Below are 23,720 nucleotides of genomic sequence, written 5' to 3' on the forward strand. Positions count from 1 at the left end.
AGGTTGATGCCATAGCGGGCAATTGGTAAGAAACAAAACCATCATAACCGGTAACATTTTTACACCATGTTTCCTGGAGGCAAATAATATCAAAAAGACCAACAAATTCTTTCCACCCCAAACAGTCCTCTTTAGACATTAAACCCGCAACATTCCAACTGGCGATAAAACAGCTCGAGGGCCTAGTGGGTGTTTGCATGGTTTCAACAGTAGTGATAGATGGGCTAATACAATGGTTAACCAAAATATCATTAGAATTAGAGTGTGTTACACTTGGCCCATCTACTACACAAAGAACCTCGTTACACCCAACAGGTTCACCCATTGTACTGCATATCATACGGCAAACATAATGCTCACTTACAATGACTGGAAGTCATGGAAGTCCTATAACATTCCCATCTAACTCTACAGTTTTTACATCAGGCAGCGAGAAGGCCTGTTCAGAGTTCAGTCAATCGTTAGAATCTAAACCACTCAAGGGTTGGTAACGATTAGAAGTCGTCAACTCAAAACCACTGGGCATACTAGCAGCACAACCTCTTCTCCCCCCCAAAGTTATGTGTAGGCTAAGCAAATAAATGTCTGTAAAAATACCCCAAAGGTCTGAGTGAAATTCCCTGGTCATTTGGTGGATGGGAGGTAGCTCTAATCAAAGAGGTTGTGGCAAGATGTGGATTTTTAAAATTAACTATTACACAATCGCCACTAATATTTCTATGTGATTTCCCTATCCAATTAGTTCTGGTGGTAGTTAAAATCTGATCAGACAGAGCTACTGGGAAGCCACACTCTCGGTTAAGCCAACCCACAGTTTTATTCTTCAGGGATTCATGTGTTTCTAGGTTGCCATAAGGCCCTGGCTCCCTGACTGGTGGAACGTTAGTCAGGACTGCCACATATGGGGCACAGTCAGGGGGTAGGTCGGGTTGCGAATAACCATGTCACCTAGTCTTCTCTTTAACTGGCCCTGAATTATCTACTGGAGTTAAGGCAGTAGGAGTCTTTAAACACAACGAAGACACAGGGTTGGATGCAGCTTCAATGACTGGACATGGTCCCTCCTTGGGGATCGTTGGGATCTCTATTGTAGAGCCATTAACCCTAGAGCTAGCCTCAGGGCTATCATTAGACCCAATAGGTAAACTCAAAAGGCTTCCCAGTCTCAATACCTCCCCGAGATGGTGTTGAGTTTCTCCATTAGGGGTTTGATAATTTTATCAAACTATGCATCGATGATGCTGATCAACAGCTGTAACTGTTCAGGGTCTAGTTTGATTTGGGGGTTATTAATAACAGCTACAGGGTCACTTATAACGCTGTCAGATAGTGGTTCCAATCTTTTTTTAATATGTTTCCCCCCCCCCCGTTTTTGCATGTTTGTCCTACCAATATTCCTCCCAGATCTTAGTACCCTCTGGGCTCTTGGAGCCGGGGAATCGGATATTATTGTATCAAGAGGAGACTCGGGCGTGACCAAATTAGGCTCAAGTTCTATAGGGGTCGCCATGGTTGGGAGTACAGGGAACTCAGAGTTACAACTGACATCGACTAAAGAAGTCGAAAGAGATATAGGTGACTTGGGTGAATTGGGTAAAGGAACAGGGGGGGTCCCTCGCCCCAATGAAATTCGACGTTCTTTGTTGATTTTATCTACTACTTTAACGAGATAATTGTCAAGAGTAGCTAGGGCCGGACCGTTGTTTACGTTGTTACTTTTAGACATGATGAACTCTCACAAGATACTCACAACAAATGTTAAAATCCGAAAGCCTTAATGAAAGACAGGAAATAATTCCCTAATACAGTTAAAATGTTATACAGGGGGCACAGTCTTGGACACACACGAACGAGGGCACGGATGGGAAAGTGCGAGTACAGTTTCATTAGCCAAGGGCGAAGCCAGCTACTTTGAATGCACCAACGCTTGTCCAAGAACTAAGGTCCGTGGCCCTGCCCTGTCTCTGCCTGCCACGGACTGTCACAGACTTTCCCGCCCTTGTCCCGAGCTTCTCCCGCGATGCTCCCGCGCGCAACTCGCGGAGTGAGTGGCGTTCCGTCTACTTAAGCGCCTCCGGGCGCACTGGTGGCATGGTTGCAGCGCGCCTCCCTCGGGCTGCTGGGAGTGGTAGTTCGGCCGGTAGCAACAGCCGTTCCCCTCACGGCGTGACCGGCAACTGCAAAGCCCTGCCCCTCACGGCGTGTCAGGTGAGTAATTGCTCCTACAGTACCCAAACACCAGTGCACTACCCTAAACCCTACAACACTACCTCCAGCAAAACCCCCTATACTACACAAACACCACTGCACTACCCTAAACCCTAAGAACACTACCCCCTACACTACACAAAAACCACTACACTACCCTAAACCCTAAGAACACTACCCCTACACTACACAAACACCATTGCACTACCCTAAACCCTAAAACACTACCCCCAGCATGACCCCCTACACTTCCTATTCACCAATGCACTCACCTAAACCACTACCCCAGCACGACCCCCTACACTACCCAAACACCATTGCACTACCCGAAACCTTAAATCTACCCCAGTACGACCCCTTACACTACCCAAACACCACTGTACTACCCTAAAAGACTACCCCAGCATGACCCCCTACACTACACAAACACCACTGCACTCCCCTACATTCTAAATCTACCCCCAGCACCACCCCCTACACTACATAAAAAGAACTGCACTGCCCTAAACAGTAAAACTACCCCCCAGGAATGCCCCCCACACTACACAAATACCATTGCACTACCCAAAACCCTAAAACACAACCCCCAGCACAACCCTTACATCACACAAACACCACTGCACTTCCCAAAACCCTAAAACACTACCCCCAGCACGACCCCCTACACTACCCAAACACCACTGCACTACCCTATACCCTAAAACACTACCCCAGCAGGACCCCCTACACTACAGAAACACCTCTGCACTACCCTAAACTCTAAATCTACCCCCAGCACGACCACCTACACTACCCATTCACCCCTGCACTACCCTAAACCCTAAAAACACTACCCCAGCACGACCACCTACACTACCAAAACACCATTGCACTACCCTAAACCTTGAATCTACCCCAGCACGGCCCCCTTCACTACCCAAACAGTACTGCACTACCCTAAACCCTAAATCTACCCCCAGCACGACCCCCTACACTACCCAAACACCACTGTACTACCCTAAACTCTAAAATACTACCCCCTACACTAGACGGACACCACTGCACTACCCTAAACCCTAAAACACTACCCCCAGCACGACCCCCTACACTACCCAAACACCATTGCACAACCCTAAACCTTAAATCTACCCCAGTACGACCCCTTACACTACCCAAACACCACTGTACTACCCTTATAGACTACCCCAGCACGACCCCCTACACTAAACAAACATCACTGCACTCCACTAAATACTAAATCGACCCACAGCACCACTCCCTACACTACATAAAAAGCACTGCACTACTCTAAACAGTAAAACTACCCCCAGCAATGCCCCCCACACTACACAAACACCATTGCACTACCCAAAACCCTAAAACACAATCCCCAGCACAACCCCTACATCACACAAACACCACTGCACTTCCCCAAACCCTAAAACACTACCCCCAGCACGACCCCCTACACTACCCAAACACCACTGCACAACCCTAAACCTTAAAACACTACCCCCAGCATGACCCCCCACACTACCCAAATACCACTGCGCTACCCTAAACCCTAAAACACGACCCCAGCACGACGCTCTACATGATGAGAAATGTATGCAGTGCCTTGTTTCGTATACGCCTTTACAAACATGTCTGTTTGCAGTTTCAAGGTTTCGCTTTTCGCATGGTTTGTTTCCGTGCCTCTAGACCGAGGAAGAGTATTTCACTAGAGCGATGTCACATAATTGAGCCCCCCATTCAGACCTTTGAAAGTGCCTCAGTCCTTTTTCAAAGGTTTGTCACGGATATGTCTGCAGGCAGTTTGTGCAAATGTAGAAATTATTCAGAACATGCTAAGCAGTAGCGCAGTTGAACTCTGATAGATCGCTCGCCACGTAAATGGTAAGGCAGGTGTAAAAAGGGGCGTTGCCTTGGACCACCTCTCTGCAATGCAGCTCTGTGGTGCTTACTGGAGGTACCCCCTGGGCTAGTTGGACCCCAGGGACCCTGAAGATTCAAGGGGACTTAATCCCCCAACTAAGGACGCGCCACAGGCACGTTTGCACAGTGGTGAAGGAAGGGGGCTGGGCCTGAAGTGACATGTGTGCAAACACGCCCTAAGGCGCGTTTTAAGTTGGGGAATTAATTCCTTTACAATCTTGAGGGTCCCTGGGGGCCAACTAGCCCACCAGGTACCTCCAGTAAGTCCCAGAGGCCTGCATTGCAGAGAGGTGGTCATGGCCATGCCCCTTTTTACACCTTTGCAATGCAGCTCTGTGGTGCTTACTGAAGGTACCTGGTTGTCTAGTTGGACCCCAGGGACTGTCAGGATTCAAGGGGACTTAATCTCTGAACTTAAAACCGCCACAAGGCGTGTTTGCACACTTGTCACCCCAGGCCTGAGGTTCCGCGACAATTTGAACCCGTGTTTTCAACATTGTCGTAAACTCATAATCTTGGTACCGTTGAACCGCAAATGATCCATTTAGTATATCCTGGTGTTTTCACTACGTTACGAGTAAGAGCACTCCTGAAATAAACACATTGCCGATACACCGAGGGCATCCATTTTAGATCATGGCATCCATCTTGTCTTTTTGCCCTCACATAGCCAATAAACACACAGTGACCTCTGATTATTTGATTTCAATTAAGGACACGTAGGCTTTAGCCGGCGATTCACCTTGCTAGTGACACGTGCACCTTAGGTCAGTAACGCTGTGGCCGCATGATTCGGCAAATAACTGCCTCCCCAGCCTGAGGCCAGTCCTGCTATACTGGTTTTCGTGTTCGTTGGCCTGATCATGATAAAGCGACCGAAGCTGGTAGCCTTGCCCATTTACGACCCACAAACATCTCTTATCCTGCTTTCCTATCTTCTGCACCTGGCTCGGCTCTTTCCCTTCTGGGCCTTTATTAGGGGGAGGTGACGAAATTTACGATGAGGCGGTCCGGCTCGTGAATGAAAAGTTGACGTGGGATTGTGATGGAACAGTGGGAACCCCTCGTTCGTAATATTTTGACATCAGATACTGTGGACGATTCTCGTGTAACGCCAAATAATTATTGTTTAAGACACAAAGGTTTAGAAACGTACTAGCATGTAAAGAATTTGCCCCAAGCTGAAAATATAGTATTTAAGGAGCAACCCATTTTGTACAAATCGAACAGTCTCCTAGACTCTGCCCGTGTGTAGATTCTGTGATTTCTGTGTCCCTGCAGTAATAAACCTTTGGTCTTTGACGCCACCATCGAGAAGCCCGTGTTTCTGTTTATGTGTGCACCGAGACAGGTAGAACTCAGGGGTCTTCGGGTGTTGTCCCTGACACCTCTGGACGGTACCGAAAAGTCCAGAACTCCAATTGGCGCCCAACGTGGGGCGACGTCATTTGGTTCCGGTCCAAAAGCCTGAAGAGTTCGAGAAACTTCGTGTGAAGATTCCGGAGGGAGGCGCCCCACTTCATCGATCCCGGTATATCGCAAAAGTGGCCTGATGTTCTCTTCCACGAGGGTTCCCGTTCGGACGGCTGCAGTGGTCCGTTGCCTTGACCGTCGCCCTGTCTTGGACCCGAGGTGCAGACCTTAGTACAGCGAGACGTGACGGGTTTCTCCTTGGTGACGTCTTCAGTACCTCAGTTAAGTATTAAGCGGTTGTGAGTTGCTTTGTTACTTCGTAAAGGTTCAGATAATTTTTTAGTTCCTTGGTTTGGTTTGGTTTTGTGAGATTATCGTTGGTTGTTCTGGTCACGATAACCTTTTTGGTTTAGTCTGGGTATAGATACATTTTGTTCTCTTTGGTAGGCCTAAGTTCGAGTGCCCACTGTTATTTGTGTTTGTTCTGTGTTCCGGTTTTTAAAAATGGTAAGTCGGAAAAATTCTGTGTTTTCATGTTTTGGTTGCAACAGCGATTCCCGGTTGGAGGACTCGTGTTCGGTCCCTCCGATCGGAACTCCTCTTTATGATCTTTATTGCAAATTTGGTGTGGGCCCTATCTCTTATAACGAGGTATGGATCCGCTATACAGAGAAAGATGGTGTCTTTAGTTGGCCACTACATGGTAGTTTCGAACCTGAAGTTCTCGATAATCTAGAAAGAAGGTTGTTTAAGAAAAAAGCCCGGCCGGCAATGTTTGATTCTTTCCGTTATTGGCGGAAAGAATCTAAACAGAGAAAGATTAAAAAGTTGAAGAAAGAACAGAAAGAACACGAATTGACTTTGGAACAGTCTGCCAAGCAGCTGCAACTCAATGAATCTGAGAAAGCGATAGAGGTAGCCGATAGACAACGTAATTTAGCGATAGATAAGTGCTACCCTGCCTTGCCATCTAGTACAACTAAGATATTGGAGGATCCGGAAAATGATCCTTTGCTGTCTTATTTGTTGAGGTCACCTCCACCGTATGCACAGGGTGCTACAGCTCCACCTTTGCCGAATGTCGTGTTACCGGTTGCTGGACAGCCTGGTATACCGGCTCCCGTTCCCCTAAATCAAGTTCCTGCACCCCCCGTGGTTATCAATGTTCCTCCGGCACCCCCTCTTCCAGGGTTGCCAGCTCCTCTGCCTGTGCCTGTACAGCTAACACCTGTTGTTTCGCAAGCTATTTTGCCTACTACTCCTACTAGTGCTGTTTCTCTTGTCCCAACTACTACACTACTTCAGACTTCCGCAAGCTATGTGACTCCGCTTTCTGTTCGTCGGAGAATCACTGACTCTGTCTCTAATATTCTCTCTCCTTTCTACAAAACTTTGATTAGGAGTCCTGCCTCTGAATCTGTTCAGAGACGCAGTCAGCTTCCTAGTATCGAAGAACGAGGAATATTGGATTCCACTGCTTTTAGATGGGTTTCGAAAGTGGGAAGATATAGTATACAAGATGTATTAGATACATTTATGCAATGGAACGAGCCGACACAACGCTATGTGTTTGATGTCATGTGTTCTCTTTTGCGTGAAGAGTGGGAAGAGAACGATTCCGAACAAGTTCCAGACGAATTAATTCAGGTTCAGCAGAAATTTGCTGCAGGTATGATAGTTGGTCGAGAGATAAAGGAAGCAATGGAATTAGTTTTAGATTTTAGATTTGATCTTTTCCGGCACTCACCAAGAGATTCAGAGAAACGTAACACGAAACAAAATCGTCAATATCCAATGAGAGAGGTTCCACCAATTTGGCGTGAAGCTGTGCAAGCTAATGTAAACCTTGGTATTGCAGCCGCTCCAGCCCAATTTCAGAGAGTGTGGATACACATCCCGTGGAAACGAGCAGAAGTGTTAGCATTAAAACAAGCCTTGCCAGATCCGCGTAAAAATCCAGCTGGATATTACAAGGAATTGGCTCAGACGGTTGAAGCTTGTGTGATGAATCTAACGGACATTGATATGCTATTTGGTAACGTAGTACCACAACCAATTTGGGCTAAAATTCGTAGAGAAAATCATCCAGTGGCCCTGGGTGGGGACTGGGCAGCTATTATTGCGGCAGATGGCCAACAAATTGGGGGATCTAAACCTGAACCTTTAATTGCTAATTTGCCCGGTAGAATAATTGACTTAATGAAAACTCTGATGCCAGCGTTGCGCGTTAACTGGGACAAGTTGTCCGCATGCAGGCAGAAGAAAGACGAAAGCGTCTCCGACTTTTTCACCAGATTCGAAGAGACTTTCGTAGATCACAGTGGTCAAGATATGAGCACGGAAGGAGGTCAGAGATTATTTGTCGATAAATTTGTGCACAATCTGATACCAGAGCTCAGTAATAAGTTAAAGAATTCTGAAAGTGCGTGGGCTGTCTCTACGACTGCGCAGATACTTGCCACTGCCCAGTACTATGAAAATAGGGATAAAGAAGAGAAGGAAAAATCAGATAAAAAGACGAAAGATTTAAAAACTAAGGTCCTTTTGCAACAAGCTTATCCGCCTCGCACGAATCAAACGAATACGCAGCAAGGGTCATATCAGAGAAATGACTATAGTTCACAGACACCGCAATACCAATGGAATCAATGTGCGTATTGCAAAAAGGAAGGTCATTACAAGAATGAGTGTCCAGTATTAGCACAGAATAATGCTGCTACAGCTCAGAGAGGTCGTGGTGGTTCTATGCAAGGTTCTAGAGGTCGAGGACGAGGTGCTATGCCCCCACAAACAAGTGATCGCCCTTCTAATTATTTTGATCAACGAAATGGTCAGTCTACACAGCCAGCTAGATCTCAACAGTATTACGTGGAAGATTACTGTGAAATTGGTGAGGAATTCCAGCAAAATGAATACTAGGACAGCCATGGACAAAGAGAGGGAGTAGTATCAGTTCCAGTAGACCAGAGTGGGCCTTATGTCGCAGTAGCCACATCAGGTGTAGTCGAACCGTTTCTGTTGGATACTGGTGCAGCAAAAAGTTCTATCATACATGCGAAACTCCCTGGCGCACCCTTGTCCGGCTTAACAAATGTTTCTGTAGGTTTTTCAGGCGCCCCCGTTCACAACCCTGTTTCTGGTCCTTTGTCTATTTCTGTTGGGCCTCGTCAATTAAAAGCACCCTTGATTTTGACGACTGGTTGTAATGAAAACCTGCTTGGTTTAGACTTGTTAAAACGCCTATATGCGACATTGTACTGTTCTCCTTCAGGAGTACAGCTTACATTAGGTAAGAGAATCATCTCCCCGATGTACTTATCAATGGATGCGCTCCCACTGGAGCTGCGTTCTCTCCCCGATACTCTTTGGGCGACTGGTCCTAACGATGTAGGCCTTTTGGAAATCCCGCCATATGTAGTGACGTTGAAAGCAAATGTTAAATTTCCACGAATCCCACAATACAAAATTTCTAGTGAAGGTGAGCGTGCGCTCCTATTAATAGTGCAAGACTTGATAAAAAGAGATGTAATAGAGGAAACCCGAGGAAATGTCTGTAATAGTCCTGTACTGCCTATTCTGAAACGAACTGACCCAACAAAGCCTCCAGTATATAGATTTGTAATCGATCTTAGAGAGGTTAATAAAATTGTGATTCCACAGTTTCCTGTGGTTCCAGACATTACGGCATTGCTAACACTGATCCCTGCCACAGCCACATGGTTCTCAGTGATCGACTTGAAGAATGCCTTTTTCAGCATTCCGATAGCCGAAGAAAGCAGAGATATTTTCGGCTTCTCTCTAGGAGGACGAAGCTTCAGGTTTAAACGTGCTCCACAAGGCTATTGTGAGAGCCCGTCCATTTACAGTCAGGCATTAAAAAGTCAGTTAGACTCCTTTGTCCTTCCTCCTGGTTCTGCCCTAGTGCAATATGTCGATGATCTTCTAGTGGCTGCCGATGACAAAGAAACTTGCAAAGCAGCTACAATTTCCTTATTGCATCATTTGTCTAATTTAAATCATAAGGTGTCACCTTCAAAAATGCAATACTGTTGCCAAGAAGTGACCTACCTAGGTCATCTCTTGTCAAAAGAGGGAAGAAGGTTGACCCCAGAGAGAATAAAAGCAATTACGCAGATGAATGTTCCTAGCACACAGAGAGAAGTGCGTGCGTTTTTGGGTATTACTTCATACTGTAGGCAATGGATCCCAAATTTTTCCCTCCTGGCAAAACCGTTGGTGGCTTTGACGGGGAAAGGTGTTCCAAATCCAGTGCCATGGTCTGACGAATGTCAGCAGAGCTTTTCTGAGTTACGAAATGCACTATGTTCAGCTCCTGTGTTGGGTACACCTGACTACAGTAAGCCATTTACACTCTATGTCCACGAGAGAGAAGGTTGCGCGTTGAGTGTTCTGACACAGCAATTTGGTGATAAACAACGCCCTTGTGCATATTTTTCATCAACGTTAGATCCGGTAGCCAGAGCGTTGCCTAGTTGTTTGAGAGCTACAGCGGCAGCTGCAGCGTCCATTCGACAATCTGCTGGGTTGGTTATGAACAACATGCTAGTGGTCATGGTTCCTCATGCTGTGGACACACTCATGAACCGAACAAAGACACAACACCTTACCAGTGCTAGATTATCAGGCTATGAGCTGACACTACTTGCAAGTCATATTCAGATCAAAAGATGCAATGTATTGAATCCAGCAACATTGTTGCCGACTGGTCAAGAGTCGAGTGATTCCGAACCACATGATTGTTGTTTCAGAACAGAGGAAGAGACAAAAGGACGAATTGATTTAAAAGACACTCCGTTGTCAGATCCAGATGGCACGTTGTATGTTGATGGGTCGTGTTTTAAATTGGAGAATGGTGATGTGACAGCTGCCTATGCAGTAACAACTTTGAATACAATTGTGGAGACTGCAAGAGTGAGTCAGAATTCTGCCCAAGCTGCAGAATTGATTGCGTTGACTAGAGCGTGTGTTTTAGCTAAGGGAAAGAGAGTGAATGTGTTCACAGATAGTCAGTACGCATTTGGCGTAGCCCATAGTTTTGGACGATTGTGGAAGGAAAGAGGTTTTATTACGTCACATGGGACTAAAATACAGCATGGTCAACTAGTTAATGACTTGCTGGAATCTCTAACCTTACCAATGGAAGTTGCGGTTGTGAAGTGCAGTGCTCATCGAGCAATCACGGATGATGTTGGTCGAGGAAATGCCTTTGCTGATGGAACAGCAAAACAGACAGCTAGGAATTTGATGAGTAGGATGTATGTTGCAACGTCTGCAAAGTGGGTTACTGATTCGGGAATGTGTGAAGACACAATGGAAAGTGTGAGAATGATTCAAGAAGAAGCGACTGAAGAGGAAAAGCTTGCATGGAAAGAGAATACGAGCAAGTTGGACTCGAATGGATGTTGGATTGATCTGACGGAACAGCAGCGTTGGATGTTGCCTGATGCGTATGTGCTTGCGGTAGTAACGATGGCGCATGGAACAGCGCACATCAGTTCGAAAGGGATTTGTAAGATGTTGGCCCCGGTTTGGAAGAATGATGGAATTAGTAAGTGTGCAGAGCGAGTGGTGAGAAACTGCATGATATGCCTGATGCATAATCCTGGCAAGGGAACCCCAACACCTGCTGGTCATTTCGCTCCACCTTCCTGTCCCTTTGAAGTGATTCAGTTAGACTTCATTCACATGGACCGATGTAATAATCTCAAGTACGTCCTAGTGGTAGTCTGTGCCTTTTCAAGATGGATTGAAGCTTATCCACTTAAGGACAATACTGCTTTGTCGACTGCCAAAATTCTCCTCAAAGAATATTTCCCTAGGTTTGGTATGCCACGGATTGTATGGTCAGATAATGGAAGTGAGTTCGTAGGGAAAGTCATGCAGAATGTGTGTGCAGGCTTAGGCATAAAGCAAAAGTTCCACAGTGCGAATCATCCCCAGTCAGCAGGTTTAGTTGAAGGGTACAATGGCACCCTCAAACTGAAGCTGGCTAAGGTACAAGCCTCCACGGGCTTGTCCTGGCCAGACGCCTTACCTTTGGCCCTGTTATCCACAAGAGCGACTGTACATTCTCGAGTAGGGCTTAGCCCTTATGAGATTGTGTTCGGTCGACCCGCAAATGTTTGGGGAGTACCGAGACCGAGGGAGTTTAAGCAGCTGGAATACCCAATGTTAATCGATTATCTTTTTGACTTGACTGCTAAATTGAGTCTTATTCATCAACAGGTTTTCGATGCATTGCCAAAACCTCCGGAAAGTCCAGGCCATCAGCTGAAACCTGGAGACTTCGTCGTTGTGAAGAATTTTGGACGAACCAGAAATCTTCAACCAAAATTCGTTGGACCATATCAGGTGCTTTTGGCGACAAGAACTGCTGTACGAGTGGCCGGTAGAAAAAATTGGATCCACGCGACACACACCAAGCGTGTGCCCTTACCACTCCCGTATGATAATTGGGTGAGGAAAGGGGTTGGTGCCTCCGAAGTCGAACCGATTCCAAAATACATACCGTTCAGCGATGCAGAACTGATCACTGATTCACCGAACTCTGACCCCCCTTCTGAAACTACTCTTTTGAACTCTGAACATTTGTCCTCTGCATCAACAGAACATTCGCCATCTGCGAATTTGAACATTGCCGCCCCTGCTGAGGATAAACTGTTTCCGGATCAAACAACTACAGGAAAATTGAGATATAACCTACGTTCTCACCCAAAGGACAAATAAAGCAGGAAACTGCCTATTTTACATATTTGAATCTTGATACATTACCTCCAGCCAGGAAGTTTGCTAACATGCATGTTATGTTGTTTTGACTTACCTTGCCGTCTGGGTAGCCGTAGGGTCGTGGCTGTGTGCCTAATTGAATCTGCGGGGGCCAGACACAAGGTCGGCCTTTCTGTTAGTTCTGGGAACTCCCAGGGCTGACAGAGGCATTTTCAACTACGTACACATCATCAGTGGTCGCGAGCGGTTGTAGAAGATGGAGCTTCCTGGGCTGCACCGAGAGAATGTAATTTATGCTCGCAGAAATAGACTTTACAAGATTCTTCATAACAAATGTTTCTTGATGCAATGTGCAATTACGTTTTTGATCGTTTTATTAACGTTGGTGGGTGGAATCGTCTTTGGTGTGCATTTCATTTTTACACCGGTAGCAACCACAGTGCCTCCCTTTGATCCTATGCCTTCTACTATTTCTTCTTACCATTCCTTTCATCCGTTTCCTGAACACGAACAAGCTCGATGCTCTGAATTCATAAACAACACTTTTGTACAGCTCATGCACCAACACCAACTGGTAGTTAACACAACAGACTGCTGGGTATGTGGTTTGATACCCCACACTATGGATAAAGGCATTCCCTATCTGGTCTTGCCTTTCAGCTATAATGGATCATGTTGGGCCTTCCAAACCATATTCGTCTATGCTCTCGAAACCTATCCCCCGCGCCCTCCTCGCTCCACTAGGTATACTTCTGTTAATAAAGCCTTGATAAAGGGAGTAACTGACATGGTTAGAGACGTCAATAACTCACCACCTATCCCTAGAGATGAACTACGAGTTTATCTGAGTTGGAATTCTACGGAGTATAGCATTAGTTTGGGTGAAAGCAAGCGTAAGAGCTCCACTCCAATTTGGGTCGTACCTCACCGAGGTCAAGTCTGTTTGCGAGGAAATGGGAGAAATCCGAGAGCTCAGCTAGGGAAGAGTGAGTGCGTTGAGACCTACGTGTATCCGTCTAACTCTTCCCCTGCCTTTCTGACTGCTAGGGGTACCTACTTCATCTGTCAGGATAGAGCATATACATGGCTGCCTGCTGACTTTTCAGGTTCATGCTATATTGCTCGACTGTTGCCTCCGACATACACTGCCTCTCCAGATTATCACAAGACTAGAGTAGCAAGAGGTGTTTTCAGCAAGGAAGATACCGCTGGTCAGGAAGCTGGAGACTTCTTCAACGGTTTCATTCCGTTCTGGGGGCCTATGGCCAATAGTAGAAATCTACGCCAGCTAACACGGGTAGTTGAATCTACTATTACAGAAACTGCTGGTGCCCTTAGTAATTTAACAGCTGAGCTTCAGGCGGATCGTCTCATGACGCTGCAAAACTGTATGGTTCTAGACGTAATACTTGCAGATCGAGGTGGGGTATGTAGAATGATCCAATCGAGCTGCTGTGTTTTTATACCCAATAATGCTCCGACAGTATACGAAGCGATCTCTAAGCTACACAAGATTTCCGACTCTATTCACGTAGACAAAGGAAACTGGTCCTTAATGGAGTGGCTTTGGACTCTGCTGTCAGCGTGGGGATGGAAGGTTCTGATGGTCGTAGGTATTATTCTAGTGTTCCTGTTCTCGTGCTGCCTTATTATCCAATGTGGTCCTGCTTTGTGTAGCCTCTGTGCCGCAACCTGTTTCAGAAAACTACCTGTGTTTGGAGACAAGGTACGAGAAAGGATGATGACACAGCAGCATATCACTGACCTGATGAACATCGAGATAGACTCGGATATAGACTGAGTAATTGCCTATGTAAGGGCAAAAGGAGGGTCTGAGGTTCCGCGACGATTTGAACCCGTGTTTTCAACATTGTCGTAAACTCATAATCTTGGTACCGTTGAACCGCAAATGATCCATTTAGTATATCCTGGTGTTTTCACTACGTTACGAGTAAGAGCACTCCTGTTATAAACACATTGCCGATACACCGAGGGCATCCATTTTAGATCATGGCATCCATCTTGTCTTTTTGCCCTCACATAGCCAATAAACACACAGTGACCTCTGAATATTTGATTTCAATTAAGGACACGTAGGCTTTAGCCGGCGATTCACCTTGCTAGTGACACGTGCACCTTAGGTCAGTAACGCTGTGGCCGCATGATTCGGCAAATAACTGCCTCCCCAGCCTGAGGCCAGTCCTGCTATACTGGTTTTCGTGTTCGTTGGCCTGATCATGATAAAGCGACCGAAGCTGGTAGCCTTGCCCATTTACGACCCACAAACATCTCTTATCCTGCTTTCCTATCTTCTGCACCTGGCTCGGCTCTTTCCCTTCTGGGCCTTTATTAGGGGGAGGTGACGAAATTTACGATGAGGCGGTCCGGCTCGTGAATGAAAAGTTGACGTGGGATTGTGATGGAACAGTGGGAACCCCTCGTTCGTAATATTTTGACATCAGATACTGTGGACGATTCTCGTGTAACGCCAAATAATTATTGTTTAAGACACAAAGGTTTAGAAACGTACTAGCATGTAAAGAATTTGCCCCAAGCTGAAAATATAGTATTTAAGGAGCAACCCATTTTGTACAAATCGAACAGTCTCCTAGACTCTGCCCGTGTGTAGATTCTGTGATTTCTGTGTCCCTGCAGTAATAAACCTTTGGTCTTTGACGCCACCATCGAGAAGCCCGTGTTTCTGTTTATGTGTGCACCGAGACAGGTAGAACTCAGGGGTCTTCGGGTGTTGTCCCTGACACCTCTGGACGGTACCGAAAAGTCCAGAACTCCAGGCCCCCACCCCCTCCCTTCACCACTGTGCAGACGCGTCCCGTATCGCGTTTTAAGAGGTAATTTTAATCCCCCTGCCCTATTATGTGCTAGTGCAAAAGCAACAGTTGATGGACAGAATGCAGAACAATGTCATACATTCACCCCAGTACAGAGATCTGGGCCTAAATCCATGGCTTTTTTGCTCACCATGCCATTCCAGTTTGAACCCAGCCATATGCAAATCAGTCTTGACCCTGTGCCCTATAACCAGTCCAGCCAGAAATGCCAAGCCAGGTCCTCCCTGGACTGAAAACAAGCATCCAAGGACCGGTTTCGGGCTTTCAGCCCTCATCAGCCTGGATAGCTTGATTCCAGTGGCACGGAGAGCACGGGACTCACGTCTGACCATACCTGTCCCACTCGGGTGACAAATGCAAAAACACCAGTTCATGGACAGAATGAAGAGCAATGTCATACATTCACCCCAGTATAGAGATCTGGGCCTAAATCAATCGTTTTTTTGCTCACCATGCCATTCCAGTTTGAACCCAGCCATATGCAAATCAGTCTTGACCCTGTGCCCCATGGGAACAGTCCATCCTGAACTGCCAAGCCAGGTCCTCCGTGGACTGGAATCAAGCATCCAAGGACCGGGTTCGGGCTTTTAGCCCTCATCAGCCTGGATAGCTTGATTCCAGTGGCATGGAGAGCACAGGACTCACGTCTGAGCATACCTGTCCCACTCGGGGTGACAAATGCAAAAACAACAGTTGATGGACAGAATGCAGAACAATGTCATACATTCACCCCAGTACAGAGATCAGGGCCTAAATCCATTGTTTTTTTACTCACCATGCCATTCCAGTTTGAACCCAGCCATATGCAAATCAGTCTTGACCCTCTTCCCCATGGAAACATTTGTCTGAACTGGGGTGGTGTGGTGAGCAAAAAAACGATGGATTTAGGCCCAGATCTCTGTACTGGGGTGAATGTATGACATTGCTTTGCATTCTGTCTATCAACTGTTGTTTATGCATTTGTCACCCCGAGTGGGAAATGCTATGCTCAGACGTGAGTCCTGTGCTCTCCACGCCACTGGAGTCAAGCTATCCTGGCTGATGACAGCTGATAGCCAGAAACCAGTCCTAGGATGCTTGATTCCGGTCCAGGGAAGAAATGGCTTGGCAGTTCGGGCTGGACTGTTCCCGTGTGGAGAAGTGTGGCTCAATGGTTAGAGCGGCAGACCCTGATGCAGAGGTCTAGCCCGGGACCAGGGTTCAATTCCCCGCCTCGGCGGGTCTTGAGCTCAAAAATTCCACGGACCTGATAATTCTCGCCTCAGTGCCTATTCCGATCATGGAGTCCCACTCTGCAACTCTGGGCAATAGCTTGCTTAATCTCCACAACGGCCCCCACTGGCTGTTTGGATATCGCCTCGCACATAGCGCTACCTGCTAGAAGCCTGTTGTAATTTTAAAAAAGCCCCGTTTTGTCGTCTATGTTTTTTAATTTTATTCACTTATACCTCGGTTTTAATAATTAGTTTAGATTTGCCTAGATTTCATAGTCACCCCTACCTGTGTCCTTAGACCTGGACCGCATCTCCTGCACTTTAAAATTCTGCTGCATTCACCGCCATTTGGGTGGCCCGGTCCCCGTGCTCTGTTTACCTGGGGCGCCATCTTGGGTGGGTCTAAGAAGCACTCCTCAGCCATTCGCTGGAGCCGACACGTGGACTGGCTAGAGGCTGTACCTAGAGCGTGTACTTAAGGCGGGTAGGAGGGAGCTTCACTCCTGTTTGGATATCGCCTCGCACATAGCGCTACCCGCTAGAAGCCTGTTGTAATTTTAAAAAAGCCCCGTTTTGTCGTCTATGTTTTTTAATTTTATTCACTTATACCTCGGTTTTAATAATTAGTTTAGATTTGCCTAGATTTCATAGTCACCCCTACCTGTGTCCTTAGACCCGGACCGCATCTCCTGCACTTTAAAATTCTGCTGCATTCACCGCCATTTGGGCGGCCCGGTCCCCGCGCTCTGTTTACCTGGGGCGCCATCTTGGGTGGGTCTAAGAAGCACTCCTCAGCCATTCGCTGGAGCCGACACGTGGACTGGCTAGAGGCTGTACCTAGAGCGTGTACTTAAGGCGGGTAGGAGGGAGCTTCACTCCTGTTTGGATATCGCCTCGCACATAGCGCTACCCGCTAGAAGCCTGTTGTAATTTTAAAAAAGCCCCGTTTTGTCGTCTATGTTTTTTAATTTTATTCACTTATACCTCGGTTTTAATAATTAGTTTAGATTTGCCTAGATTTCATAGTCACCCCTACCTGTGTCCTTAGACCCGGACCGCATCTCCTGCACTTTAAAATTCTGCTGCATTCACCGCCATTTGGGCGGCCCAGTCCCCGCGCTCTGTTTACCTGGGGCGCCATCTTGGGTGGGTCTAAGAAGCACTCCTCAGCCATTCGCTGGAGCCGACACGTGGACTCGCTAGAGCCCTACTTAATTAGCTGGATATGACGCGCAGCGTGTACGCGCATCGTGGACGCCGCAGCCACGCCGGAGTCACGCCAGAGTCCAGCCCGTCTGCGCCACTCCGCGCTGAGGACGCGCCAGGCGGCTGGACTCTGGATTTAGACGAAGCTTTTGCCTCCTCGTGTAGATATTCTCACCAGGAGATGCTACGCCTGAAACCCCGAAGTTTGTGGTGTTCGCACTCCTATGAACCTGACGAACTTCATTTCCCTTTACGATGTGGCTGCTACCACACGCGTGGGCCTGTTAGTCCTGTTCCCCGTCACCTTTCCTCTGACCACCCCGCTGTCTGTAGACCCAGGACAGTGGGAGTAGAAGGCATTTTGATCAATGCCCGCTCCCTTGTCAAAAACAAGATAATGTTTAGGGAGATGGTCTTAGACAGAAAGCCTACCCTTGTGTTCATCACTGAAACTTGGGCTAAAGACTCATCTGGTCCTGATCTGATCGAAGCGGTCCCGGAAGGGTACTGCCTGGCCAGACTGGACAGACAGGGACGAGTGGGAGGGGGTATAGCGATCCTCTTCAAAGACCACTTGCAATGCCACACAGTACCTATACCCGACTTTCTGGATAACTTTCAAGCTTTCTATTTCACCATAAAGGAAGTGCAATGCCCTTTTTTCAACGGAATTCTGCTGTACCGACCTCCTGGCTCGAGGACCGACTTCACGCAAAATTTCCTCCAGTCCTTGGAACCCTACTGTGGTCGAGAATTTTTTTCCATTTTAGGTGATTTTAATTACCATTTAGAACGGCATGATTTATCTGATACTTCATGTCTTATTGAGGCCTTGGCGTCCTGTGGACTCACGCAGCGAGTTAGCGGGGTTACCCATCGTGCAGGCCACACACTAGATGGTATTTTCTCTAATGACCATCGTTTGACCATCAAGGATCCGGTGTATCTGTCTTGGTCCGATCACCTTGCGGTCCCTTTCCTTTTGGAATGCCATAGGATGGATGGAAGTAAAATAGGGAAACACTCAGTGGAAACTGCCAGAAATTTTAGGAATATCATCAATGACTCCTTTGCGCCATGGGCTGTCAGTCTTTCTACCACTGGCATGGACAGTGTTCAGACCGCGGTTGGTCATTTTGAACAGGTTATTTCTGAGGCCCTGAATGAACTGGCCCCAGTACAGACCCGCCGCCGAGCCAGAAAAAGACCATCTGCCCCATGGTTTTCTGAATCCCTCAGACTCCTCAGGCAAGAAGTGAGGAGGATGGAGAGGCTCTGGCACTCAGGCTGGGACCTCAAGAACAAGGAAGCTCACAAACTCCTGGTCAGGAAATACAAGGCTGAGATTGTGCAGGCCAAACAAGATTACTTTGTGGCCACGACAACCTCGCTTTCCTCGCCGAAGGAGCTTTTCAGAATCGTTGACTCCTTAGTCAACCTACAAACTCCTGACCCTGTTGTACCCTCGCAAGATCTATGTGATAAAATTGCTTCCTTCTTTCACACCAAAATACAGGATATCTACCTGGCTCTTGAGGAACAAAGAGCATCTATCAGTGGGCCCCCTGCTCGGGTTGAGATGAACACGACCACCACAGATATCTCCCTACTGAGCACCCTGGACTCCTTTCCCCCGCTGGTCTTACAAGATCTGGAGACCTTGCTTAATAAGACTAAATCTGGCTCCCCCCTAGATACCTGCCCACTGAAAATCATTAAGCAGTGTAGGGAAACCTTCCTACCGCCTCTGCTAGAAATCATGAATCTAGCTTTGAGAGACGGTGTCTTCCCCTCGGAGTGGAAGAGTGCAGTAGTGAAACCCCTGCTAAAGAAGGCCTCCCTTGATCCGGAGGTCCTAAAAAACTTCCGTCCGATCTCACTGCTCCCAGCCCCTGCGAAGATGCTTGAGGCACATCTAAACAAGCATCTCGCTGCCTTCATGGAAGACTCGGGCTGTCTGGACTTTTCCCAGCACGGATTCAGGAGGGAATACAGCACTGAGTCGGCCCTCACTATTGTGCTTGATAAGATCCGCACGAAAGTGGATGGGGGCCAGACCACCCTCCTGGTCCTGTTAGATCTAACTGCGGCCTTTGATACCCTCTCCCCCTCAGTACTTACATCTCGTCTGAGGGAAGTGGGGGTGAAGGACGCAGCTCTAGATCTACTGACCTCCTTCCTTGACGGAAGGGAACAAAGAGTCAAGCTGGGGGAGTTCCTATCTCCATCCCGACCGGTGCTGTGTGGGGTCCCGCAAGGGTCGGCTCTTAGTCCGACCCTATTTAACATCTACGTGACCCCACTAGCCAGACTAATTAGAACTTTCGGGATGGAGGTAGTTTCTTATGCAGATGACACCCAAATCCTCGTCTCTCTTTCCCATTCAGATGTACCAACTGCCTCCAACTTTAGATCTTGCATGGAGGCGGTTGGTCAGTGGATGATCCAGAATTCACTTAAACTGAATGGGGAGAAGACTGAGGTGATGGTGTTTGGAGGGAAAGAGAACATCTGGTCAGCCAGCTGGTGGCCTGACTCGCTAGGAGAGTGCCCTTCCCCCACGACATCTGCTAAGAATCTTGGGGTGATGATAGACCCTGCCCTGGATATGGGCAGACAGGTTAGTAGAACCATCTCCACCTGTTGGGGCTTAATCCACACCCTGCGAAGAATTAGGAAATATCTCTCTCAGCAATCCAGAAAGCAAATAGCTGTCGCACTTATCGGCTCACGACTGGACTACTGCAATACGCTGTACGCGGGACTAAACAGGAGCCTGCTGCAGCGCTTGCAGGTAGTCCAGAATGCCGCGGCCAGATTTGTTCTGGATGTTCCCAGACGCTCCTCGGCCACGTTGGCCAGGAAAGCGCTGCATTGGCTACCGGTAGAGCACCGAGTACGGTTTAAAGTCCTATGCATGACCTATGGAGCCATTGCAAAGAACAGCGACGCGGGAGTTGGTTCCATCATCTCCCACTACACTCCTGGAAGGGACTTGCGCTCCTCCAGGAAACTGCTCCTGACGTTTCCCCGCATACGAAGAGCCAAGTGGGGTGGCAGGGCCTTCTCCACCCTGGCCCCTAAATGGTGGAATGATCTCCCTCTGGATCTCAGGTCCCTACCCTCCCTACAGAAATTCCGAAGTGCCCTTAAAACTCGCCTCTTCCTGCAAGCCTATGTGTAAGGATGCATGTTTCCTTTTTTAGATGTTATTGTTAGGCGCCTTGATACCTGCGGGTTATTGTTTTGCGCATTATAAATTTTTATCAATCAATCACAATGCTAAGGATGCCTGGCCTCCACCTTGGGGGTGCCCAGGAGTGGACACCTCACAGGGAAAGCCAGGATGGGTTCCACAGCGGTATTCGTACAAGCGCCTTGAGACCCTTGCAGGTGAGTGGTGCGCTATATAAGTATCAATTTACATTTACATGAGGCACAGGGTCAAGGCTGATTTGCATATGGCCATGTCTGATATGGAGTGGTGTGGTGAGCAAAGAAACAATGGATTTAGGCCCAGATTTCTGTACTGGGGTGAGTGTATGACATTGTTCTGCATTCTGTCCATCAACTGTTGTTTTTGCTATTATGTACTATGGCCTTACAGAGGAGGTCATGCCAATCACTTGGGTACTCCAACGCATAGTGTTCCCTAGTGTATGTAGGTGCTTTCACTGTATTCTAACTGTATTTTAGCATACCACTGGCTCTAGGCCTGGTTAGTCAGAGTCAGTTACCACCAGTAACGTCTGAAAAAGTTGTGGGCACAGGATGAGTTTGTAACAAGGCCTCTGTCTGCTCCTCTGTTGGTTCTTTCTGCACATGTCCTGCTTCTTCTGGCACTTTTCTTCGTCTTTGTGGACTTCTGTTGCTTCTTCATGCATTTTTTTTGCTTCTTTCTGTGCGTTTTTTCTTCTTTCTTCACATGTCCTACCTCTGTAGGCATCGCTACAAACAAGCATTTGAAAAACCTTTGAAATTCACTGAAAAAAACATAGGTTTCAGGCACTTTATAGTTAGAAATTAGCGTTTAAAAAAACCTTAGAAATTCACTGAAAAAACCCATAGGTTTCAGGGGTGTTATAGTTAGCTGGAGATTTCACTCATACAAAACCATAGAAATTCCTCCATTATAGTTAGTTCTGCTAACTAAAACTCGCACCCCTGCAATGCACTGCTGATGACGTCACATATTACATCACTCATGACATAAAGTCCACATTTGTAAAGGGCACAATCACCCGTAAGGGTCTCTAGGCGCTGGGGGCCGTCGGGAAGATTAAGCGAGCTATTGCCCAGAGTCACATGGTGCTGGGCTAACCTGCCGCCGGAGCCGGGGATCGAACCATGGTCCCCAGATTCCAGCGTCAGTCGCCCTGGCCACGGCGCCACACCTCTCTGACATGACAGTAACATCACTGATGACATCACTGATGACATCTCAAATGACATTTTCAAGAGTGCCATGACAGTAATCCCAGTGCTTTGACATTCAGTATCCTAGACCAAGGTGAGGAAGCCAACACGAGGGGGAGAGAAAGAAAAGGCATTGAGACAGCTTGAATGTAGATCATTTTAAGGATGGGCACTAAGAAGCCCATCGGTCTGAATGTAGATGAGGAGATGTACAATTTATTTTATGAATAATGACATGTTTTCTTTAGCTCCTTAGCCTTTTTGTCTTTATGTAGTTATATTGTAGAATTTTAAATTTTATGCATTGTTTTTAATACGCTGCAACCTTATTTTTTGAGTGGATGGAATGACTACAGAGAAAGTAGCCAAAATACAGCTACATTTTGTTTTTTGGGGGGAAACATTTTAAAAAGTGCTGCAGAAGAAAGTGTCTGTTTTTCTACAAATTGTATCAACAAAGGGTTTATGGTGCTAAAATTACCATCAACTCAGCTTCCAGGAACAGGCAAACGTTTGTTCGAAATCCAACATTTTTTAAACAGTGTTGGTATTTTACTGGGAAATAGCCTATTTTTCCTATTTTTTGTGCTTTAAATTACTTCCAGTTAGGGGTAGAAATGGGTGTGAAGCCAATAATAGATCCCAGAAATATATACATTTCTGAAAAGTAGAACTGCTATTTGTACCCACGATTCACTTGTAACTTCTTCTAAGTATGTAAGATTTTTTAAAGCAATATACCGTTAATTCTGCTGGACCTATCTAGTTGAGGGCATATATAGGATTTAAAGGTTCACAAGAACCTGAGGTACCCAGAGCCAATAACTAAGGTGCGCTTGCAATGGTTTTTCATTGTGTACCGGGTATACAGCAATTCATTTGGTAAAATAAAACAAGTGGAAAAAAGGATCAAGGAAACCTATGTATTGACAAAATAGGAATAAAATATAGAGTTTAGAAACAGTAGTTATTTGCACATCTCCGAATTTGTGGGTATCCATACTAGCATGTGAATTAGTGGGCATTTTTCCAAATGACTTCTTTTATATACTTTGTCTTGCATTTGGAATGCAGAAATGCATAGAAATTCAATTGTAATAGCATGTGTTCTACTATTCTGTCATCCCCTAAGTTTCCTTATAAAAATTATACCTCACTTGAGTGGGCAGGCCTAGTGCCCGCAGCAAGAAATGGCCCAAAAAGCAAACATGGACACATTACCGTTTTCCAGAGAAAACTGACCCTTTTTTTTTGCAATCTGCCTAACTGTGAATTTTAGACCCTAGCTCATCTGGCACGTAGAGAAACCTAGCAAACCTGTATATTGTTGGAGAACTAGAAAGCCAGGGAAATCCATGATGCACTGACTAGTATGGTTCTCACATAGTTCTGTTACCCAGAATCCCTTGCAAACCTCAAACTTTGTTCCTCATATTTTTGTGTTGGAATGTTCTGGAATCTGCGAAGAGCCAACCCAGAATTCCCCCAGGTCTTCCGATAAAAATTGTACCTCACTTGTATGGGTAGGCCTAGTGCCTGCAGCAGGAAACAACCCAAAATGCAGCGTGGATACTTCACATTTTTCCAGTGAAAACTGACCCTTTTGTCCCAATGTACTTAGCTGTGGATTTTGGACTCTAGCTCAGCCATTACCTAAGAAAACTAGCAAACCTATACATTTTGTAAACTAGATATCCATGGGAATTCAGGAAGGGGTGACTTGCGTGGCTCTCACTTGGTTCTGTTGCTC

The sequence above is a fragment of the Lissotriton helveticus genome, chromosome 1_1 (assembly GCF_964261635.1).
Source record: "Lissotriton helveticus chromosome 1_1, aLisHel1.1, whole genome shotgun sequence".
Classification (NCBI taxonomy): Eukaryota; Metazoa; Chordata; class Amphibia; order Caudata; family Salamandridae; genus Lissotriton; species Lissotriton helveticus.